The following is an 8,442-nucleotide window of genomic DNA, read 5'->3' on the forward strand; positions in this document are numbered from 1 at the left end:
GTGGCACATGGGCTTAGTTGCTCCACGGCATGTGGGATCTTCCCGGACCAGGGCTGGAAACAGTGTCCCCTGCATTGACAGGCTGATTCTTAACCACTGCGCCACCAGGGAAGTCCCGTAAAGGGCCTTTATCAACTCAACCTTTGTTTCTTGTTAATGCTGGAAAAGTCCCATTCCAGTAGCACCTGCCTGATGACATAAATTAGTGGGTCTATGGCTGTGAGGAACCCCACATTTGGGACACGAGAGGCACTGTTTTCACTGTACCATTCTTACTGCCTATAGTAATGAAAGGCTTTTACTTTCTTAGACTATCTCCGAGAGTGAACTTTCTGGATCTTGTGAGGGCTACATATTCTCTTGTGAGAATATGCCTCTTGCATCTTTGGTTAATTGACTATATTTTAAAGGAATTTTTTTTTTTTTTTTTGAGAGAGAGCTCTCATCATAAACAGCCGTCACACTGGTACTTACGGGAGGATCAAACTGAAACGAGAAAAAGATAAGTATAATAACTGGTCATAAGGAATCCCTTATTAAGATGAAAGAACAAAAATCAGACTCGGGCTTCCCTGGTGGCGCAGTGGTTGAGAGTCCGCCTGCCGATTCAGGGGACACGGGTTCGTGCCTCGGTCCGGGAAGATCCCACCTGCCGCGGAGTGGCTGGGCCCGTGAGCCATGGCCGCTGAGCCTGCGCATCCGGAGCCTGTGCTCCGCAACGGGAGAGGCCACAACGGTGAGAGGCCCGCGTACCGCAAAAAAAAAAAAAAAATCAGACTTAAAACAAAAGTCCAACATAAATTCCCCTTCTTAAAAACTGCCCTGTCTCCTAAGCAATTCCCAGGCCCTCCTACAAATAATCGGGAAATAAATCAGCTCGAGTCCAATATTCAAGGGTTAATAGAAATAACTGTCTTTGTCTTGCAAATCTCTACACAACCAGAAGTACAACACTAGAAACAAGTCAAGGCCCATCTAACTTTACCAGTCCCAAGGCCTTGCCTATTTCTCTCACATTTCTCAATATCCTGTAGATATTATAAAGGATCAAGATACCGGAGCAAAATTGTCCTGTTGAGAAAAAAATTTACCTTAAGACTTATGACAACAGACAAATATACTACAAAACTCCTAAGAGAAAACTTACATTTTCTTTCTCTGTCCCTTAAAGTTATAAATCTTATCATGTCTTTGAAATGTAGACACAGCCCACATCCTCTGAGACTGAGCCCAGATTAGGTCAATTGGTAGATCTGAAACTAAAGGAAAGAAAAGGGAAAGAGGCCTTTTTAAACACAAGCTGTTAAAAGTACTCTCTTGCCCAAATAGCCTCCTTAAAAATGCTTGTCAACAACAAATACAGATCTTAATAGTCTTCTCCACAAATAATAAAAGACTTTAGCCATCTGAAGGAATAATTCTAGTTATTCCAACTGTTATTTACAAACTAGTGAGTTTTGTATTGTACCTAAAGTTTTAAAATGGAAACTATGAGATCTTGTTGTGTCTTTCTATATGTCTATGTGTATGTTATAAATATGGTATCCTTCTACCTCTGCATGGTATTGCCAAAATTAATTTATAAGAGTTCTATTTAATTGGCTTAAACAAACAAGCACTTATATAAAAAAATCTTTAAAATATAATAAAAACTAACAAATGTTTTTCAAGTTTATGTGATCTAGGATATTCTTTAGTAAATAAAAGCTAATTTTAAGCTTGTTTATTTAATTAATATAGGCATGTCTTCAGAATTAGCATTAAATATAATGTATATAAATAACTTTTGTTCTACCTGGGTTTGCTAGTCAAAGGGCAAATGTTTGTCTCTGTTGCAAATTTTGTCAGAAAAATAAAACACTTGATAATGACTAACTGCTTTAATGTCTCATGAAATTTTCATGAGTAATCTATGTATGATTATTAAGAACAAATGAATTCGGCTTCCCTGGTGGCACAGTGGTTAAGAATCTGCCTGCCAATGCAGGGGACATGGGTTCGAGCCCTGGTCCAGGAAGATCCCACATGCCATGGAGTGACTAAGCCTGCGAGCCACAACTACTGAGCCCACGTGACACAACTACTGAAGTCCACGTGCTACAACTACTGAAGCCCATGTGCCTAGAGCCCGTGCTCCACCACAAGAGAAGCCACCGCAATGAGAAGCTCGCACACCCCAATGAAGAATAGCCCCTGCTTGCCACAACTAGAGAAAGCCCGTGCACAGCAACGAAGACCCAACACAGCCAAAAATAAATGATTAAAAAAAAAAAAAGAACAAATGAACTAAGTAGATGTAAATGAGATAAGACTTTTTAGGTGAACTTTTTTTTTTTTTTTTTTTTCTTCCCCAACATAATTTTTTATTTTTGCAAGATATTCCATTGTAAGGAAGGACTATAATTAATGTCTTTTGGGGGACATTTGGATTACTTCCTCTTAGCTACACCTTTGTGGGGTACATTCTTATTATTTTTTATTAGTTTCTGCTTTATAACAAAGTGAATCAGTCATACATATACATCTGTTCCCACATCCCTTCCCTCATGCATCTCCCTCCCTCCCACTAGGTGAACTTTTTAACAATAATTGTTTTATGATATGTCTATGTAATTTCCTATATCTCTTTGGTAATTTACACCCTTTGAGTTTTGCTAAGTCAAATTAAATGATTGAAATTCATAGAATGTCTAGATCATTTCCAAATAATATAAGATACTAAAACATTAATTGCCAAACAAGTCTAAGTTTACCTACTTTTGATCTCTTGTTAGAGAGACTAAGCATGTTTGGGTCTATTAGTAAATATGTTTTGTGCTTTATTGAAAGCTTGTACTATGAAGTAGTGTATGTTTTTAGAAATTATAAAAGGTATTTATAAGTTTGCCAAGACACAAACTTTTAATACAGTTCACAGTTGTTTACTTCTTTATTTTCACCAAAAAATTAAGATTTCAAAGGATTAAGAATTCTAACTAATATATGTGGTTAAAACTACCAGTGTAATAATAGAAATAGGATGTGTTTTTGCGTAAGAAAATGTATAAGGTATGGAGATGTTTTTGTTAAAGAAATAGAAAGTGATTTTATCCTAAAGCTGGTTAATTCTAAATGGGAAAGAAAACAAGGGACAAACTAAAATGGGCATAAAAAGTTGTAAATATTTGTGAAAAAAGGAATCTTTAGAAAGGAATTTTTTTTAATTAATTAATTTTTGGTTGTGTTGGGTCTTTGTTTCTGTGCAAGGGCTTTCCCTAGTTGTGGCAAGCGGGGGCCACTCTTCATTGCGGTGCCCGGGCCTTTCACTGTCGTGGCCTCTCTTGTTGTGGGGCACAGGCTCCAGACGCTCAGGCTCAGTAGTTGTGGTTCATGGGCCTAGTTGCTCCGCGGCATGTGGGATCTTCCCAGACCAGGGCTTGAACCCATGTCCCCTGCATTGGCAGGCAGATTCTCAACCACTGCGCCACCAGGGAAGCCCCTAGAAAGGAATTTTATGTGTTGTCAGGACTGAATAAGATTGGAATGAATTTAATTAAGTAAGTACGTTTTAATGTCAAAAGTAAACTGGTGCAAAATGGAATTTTGTTTTTTCTCAGTTAAAAGAACAAAGTTGGGGGTTTTTTTTCCTCTTTTTTTTTCCTATTGGTCTGCTCTTGACAATAAGAGATTATGAAAAATTTTTCTTTAAGTAATCTGCCTAGGGGAAGAAAAAAAAATCTTATGTCTTGTCAAAATAATCACTTGTGTTCTATGTTGTCTTTATCAGTTCTTTGATTACTTAAGTAAACCAAATCCTCTCAATATTAAAAGAGATAAGTTTTGCTCTGGACTATGTAACCTTCTGTATTTGCCTATGAAGTCTTTATTATTTTGGTTAAATATATGACTAAGCATTGTTTCACGGTGACTTATTTGACTAAGTGTTTTAAGACCTTTTTGATATTTTTGACAAAATTCCCCAAAATCAAATCTAAATGAGTCTTTTTGACTTAGAACTAAATTTGAGATATAAGGTATTTCAGAGGGTCCCTGAAATATCTCAAAGATTTGTTCTCTCTCCTTATAAAAATATATTAAATTAATTAGGTGCATTTGATATGTTAAATTACGTAGGGAGCATTGTCAAGGAGTAATGTTAAGCCTTCTTTATGTTGAGTCTGTATAGGTATGTAATATACGTGTTCCAGAAACTATGTGAAATTCCTGAAAGTCTTATATGTCTTGGCATAAAATGTTGTTTGTCATCAAAATTGAGGCTCACACTAAAAGGACTGAACCTAAGTATCAGGGAAGTGCTTTGACTTTCATGCAAAGGCAGCAACAACAGAATCTGTAAAGATTATGGCACATGTAGATGAAGTCTATTCTGCTTCTGCAAAAAAATATTAATCCCTTATTGACCAACTTTTGCCATCCTGATGGCCTTATAACATGGCAACTGTCTGCTCCTGAATCAGAGAAATTAAGATGGATAAACAAGAGCTGTAAATTAAACAATGGTCAGGGCTATAGGAAACCCAAGATGGCTGCTTTGTTCTTCCAGCTTCCTGACAAACCTCATTTTTTGTTTTTGTTTTTTTGTTTTTGTTTTGCATTCCTTCACCCACCATAGTGCATTTAAGATGACTCAAGTTGTAAGTAGATATTGGTGAGAAGACTTCTATAAAATTGCAAAAACAGTCTACCAACAATGCCTGACCTGTCAGGTCCATAACCCTGGAGAACAAAACAACTATTTTTGTCCCCAGAGGCCTCAGACCTCTTCCCTCTGGACCCTTTGAACACCTGCACTGGCCTTCATTCAACTGATACTTAGTATGGGTTATCAAAACATACTTATTATGATGTGTATATTTTCCAGATGGGTTAAAGCCTCCCCTTGCTGCAAATCCAATGCCCTCATAATAGCAAAAAAATGGAAAAATGTTTCCTACTTGGGTATATCTTCAACAACCTTCAGTGATCAAGACATTGACTTCACTAGGCAATTCATAAGAGCCTTAATAAAAACCTTGCAAACTTCTTGGAATTATCACTGTCCCTATCACCCTCAGTCATCAGGCAAGGTTGACAGATCTAATGGAAAAACTGGACTCAAGCAGAACAAGGATTAATTACATAGGATTGAATGAACTGATGAATATGATTATAATTTTTATGACTTTTTGCCTCAAATATTACTGTTTTTTAAATCTTTTGTTTTCTAGATACAAGGAATTTTTTAAAGACTTACAGCAACTTAGTAAATTATACCTTTGTAAGCAGAATTGAAACATTATCTTTTTCTCCATACCTGATCACTTCAGAATTCAGAAACTCTCAGTAAGTATTATTTTCTTGGCAATATAGTTATTGCATAAGTTCAATAAGAATCTGTTCTCCTTATAAAAGGACACAATTGGAAACATTTAGTTATATTACCAAGGCTGTGACTAGAATGTCATATATGTAACTCAGACATGTAGACTCAGATATGACCAGACAGTTTGAAGGAACTAAGGTTGACTTTATGGAGCCAATAAAGCCCCTTGGAAAATCAGCCTGGTACCTTACTTACAGGATTCCCGGCAGCCTTACCAGGTGAGTAAGGAAGGTCACTTCCTGGCAGGTGCAGGAACCTCAGGATATTTTGGGGACCTCAAGAAGAGAGAAATTCACCCAAATCCATAGGTATTATAGGTGAGTCCGATGATAAGTCTTTGGTGTGGTTTCTAGGACTTGAGAAGCATTTAAAGTTCAATCTGGAAATTCATTATGAAAAGTTCAAGCAGAGCAGATTTAAAAGAGCCTATATGCGGACTTTGCTGGTGGCGCAGTGGTTAAGAATCCGCCTGCCAATGCAGGGGACACAGGTTTGATCCCTGGTCCAGGAAGATCCCACATGCCACAGAGCAACTAAGCCCATGTGCCACAACTACTGAGCCTGCACTCTAGAGCCACAAGCCTCAACTACTGAGCCTGTGAGCCACAACTACTGAGCCCACGTGCTGTAACTACTGAAGCCTTCGCGCCTAGAGCCCATGCTCTGCAACAAGAGAAGCCACCACAATGAGAAGACTGGGGACCGCAATGAAGAGTAGCCCCTGCTCACCACAGCTAGAGAAAATCCATGCGTAGCAATGAAAACGCAATGCAGCCAAAAATTTTAAAAAAATTAAAAGTAACCAAAGAGCCTATATGACCAACCGCTATTCTTGCTGGACTTACATACATAATCAGACCAAGTTTATCAAATCTAAACTTATTTTGCAAACATATCAGTCTTAATTTGGCTATCTTTGATAGAAATGAGGGTGATTTTAGAGAGAAAAATTATGTTTCAACAGAAACTATAATACACACTTGTGGATATTAGATTCTAGTGCTATTAATATTCCTTGAGGTTTTGTTATTTCCTGAAAACTGGACTGGATCCTGAATTTTTCTAGTTTCCTCCAAAACCTGGCTATAACTCTCTAACATTTCCAGTCTTCTCCCATCCTTTTGATTTGGAATCAAGAACTAAAACTGCCTTTTTTTCTGAAATCCTGCTAACTGAAGCTAGATGGCTTGATATAAACTTCAGAGAAATTACCACAAACAGCTCACATTTAAACAAACTTTGTGCCTGTTTCTGTATGAGTCTCTCAGAAAGTTCACCTGAACACCCAATGACATAATCAGAGACATTTCAAACTGCAAAAGATGCATGACACTTACATCTAGAAATCTTTTTGACTGACTGCCCTCTGGGTTCAGAAACTGGCTTACAATCTGCTCCAATCATTAACCATTGTTTTTTCTTTTGTTTCCATATAAATGCCTCTTATTAAAGGCCTGATTGTTTGTGACATAGGACTAGCTTTGGGAGCCCATCTGCATCACTGCCTCCTAAAATGAGATATAACTGTTTAACTGAACTGACCTCAGAACTAAGAAAATTATTCAGTGAAATGGAGGACTTTACTAACACTTTCCCTCTCTCTGCAGTCAGCAGCTCAGCTTTAATATGTGAGTCTTCCAGGGACGTTTCAGAGGAGGGAACTGTTGTGGCCCAGGGTAGCCTGTCCCAAAATGTGCTTCAGTGGCATATTGACTTTTTGAATTAAGGTTACTTAATAAGTCTCTCATGTGAAAGGTGCACTCCCTGTATCTGGAGATAGAAGAACACCCTTAATAAGCCAGATATAAATTTTGGGGCCGAGAAGCTTGTATAAAAAACCCTGTTACTTCTTTAATTCACTACCCCAATCCCAAACTCTATTTAGATGCTTCACTCATTGGGCACCCAAAACCTAAGTTTTTTGTCCTATCAATTCCTCACAAATTTGTTTTTTGTTTTTTGTTTTGTCTAAAAAGTATAAAAGCTGTCTGCTCTGGCCACTTCTTAGTTCCCATTTTTATGAGGCCTCCATGCTCATGAATTAAAATTTTTCTTTTTCTCCTATTAATCTGTCTTGTGTCGATGTTATCATTAGGTCAGCCACAAGAACTCAAGAGGGGTAGAAGGGAAACTTCCCCCTCGCTGACAATAAAGACCTAAGATCCCTACAATTAAGGAGAAATGAGGAGGAGATAATTATCTGCATAAGTTATATTTACAACTGTTTTCTTTTATGTATAAATCTCTGAGTCATAAATGTGAAAGTCATGGTGGACCTCAAGTTTCTTCACATTTATTATTCAAAAACACTAACTTTGACTAGAAATGACATGCCAGAGCAATTTTTGATCATTTTGAGGTGAAAACAAACAAACAAACAAACCCCCTCCAAACATCCAGGATCTTAATCTTTTCTCCCAGCACCAAACAGAAATTTATGGTAACTTAATTCACCATCTACAACTTGTTTGATAAGACTTAAAATGTCAGATTAAGACTGGCATTTTCCTGACTTCATCCAGGAAAAAAAGGACCAAGGTTATGGATCTCTCTTCTTAACAGTAAACTGTCATATTTTAAGTACAATCATGTCTCATGCTTCTAAAATATTCTCCAGACACATGTTCCCTGAAAGTCTCTGAGTTGAATAGGAGAGAGTCTCTTCCACAATTGGCTATGAACAAAATATGAAATGATTGAGTTACTTTGTTAACTAAAGGGAAAAGATTAAACTGATAAGGGTCATCAAAATGCTGAGACATTTTAAAGAATCCTGAGAATGCAGAGCTTGCCTTTCAACCTCTCCAACTTCTAATATTTTGCATTAAGGAAGTGTCTCCCATCTTACTCAATTTCCTACCTACCCTTAACTACAGGAAAGTATTTGAAGGCAGTGGGAGTATCATCTTCCTGACCCAAATTGGCTGCATAGTGTAAAACAACAAAAATTCAACTGAATAAATTCAAGAATCAAATTGGTTTTATTAAATGATTCATGAATCAGGCAGCACCCCATCTAGCAAATAGAAGGGAGCTCCTCTAAGCTGTAAAAAAGGAAAGGTTTTTAAAGGTGGAAGGGC

Source organism: Mesoplodon bidens (genome assembly GCF_964165515.1).
Source record: "Mesoplodon bidens genome assembly, chromosome: 2".
Classification (NCBI taxonomy): Eukaryota; Metazoa; Chordata; class Mammalia; order Artiodactyla; family Ziphiidae; genus Mesoplodon; species Mesoplodon bidens.